Consider the following 1102-nt stretch of genomic DNA (forward strand, 5'->3'; position numbering starts at 1 on the left):
GAGAACCGACAGATGATTAGCCGTGCTGTGACAGAGCGTGTTGAACATTTTCACTGAGAGGACGAGACTGTAGCCATTGACAACGGTGATGCCCAACATACAGCTTACCATGGAAAGGAGTAAGAAGGATTGGATGAAGACATTAGGAAAGCAGAGAGACGGAAGGGACAAAGCATCTCCATACGCTTATCTGAAATTCTCACCAATGAATTACATAAGTATGTCTATCTTTATTTTATATTTTATTTATCTTCTAATTATCAATCCTCCATAACCATTTGAATCCGCCTGACTGAGATTTACAAGATGACCATATCTTGCTTCATACCAACAATCTCCGTGGGATCGACCCTTACTCGCGTAAGGTTTATTACTTGGACGACCCAATGCACTTGCTGGTTAGTTGTGCGAAGTTGTGATAAAGAGTTGAGATTGTAATTGAGCATACCATGTTGATGGCGCCATTGATGATCACAATTTCGTGCACCACTATTCCATTTAAGTCTATGTGTTGTGAGTGTTGCGCTTTTTGTTTTACTGGCTTCGATTTTAACTTCTCTTCAAAGACTCTTAAAATAAATCTTCGTCAACTATATTATATATATTTTTATTTTTAGAGGTCGTAACACCTCACCACCTCTATTTTATGACTTAAGCATAAGACTCTGCGTGGTAGGGTGTTATATTATGGTATCAGAGCAGTTCGTTTCTGTAGAGCTTGAGGGATGGACTAACTATGCTTCTCAGGATACTCAGAGTCGTGTTTATGTGCTATTTAGGATATCTGACTGATATACATAGCACAAAGTTCATGAGCATACATTTGGAACTTTGAAGCACTTGACTTGTAATATTGAGACTGATCACCTTGATATCACTTGTTTGGTGTGAACAAGAACTAAATGGCGTCTCGTGGGCGCGATCATCAGCATAATCAAGGGCGAGGACAGAGAGGTAATGAGATAACCATACCGGTAGGTAGTTTGACCAATTTCATGACCACGATAACGAGTGCTGCTATTGCCATTAGTGATGTTGCTGCTGCGAGCAGCCGAGCGATGGATAGGATGGAACCACGAGCTAGAATTGGCAATGACGGTGG

Source organism: Arachis duranensis, chromosome 2 (genome assembly GCF_000817695.3).
Source record: "Arachis duranensis cultivar V14167 chromosome 2, aradu.V14167.gnm2.J7QH, whole genome shotgun sequence".
Classification (NCBI taxonomy): domain Eukaryota; kingdom Viridiplantae; phylum Streptophyta; class Magnoliopsida; order Fabales; family Fabaceae; genus Arachis; species Arachis duranensis.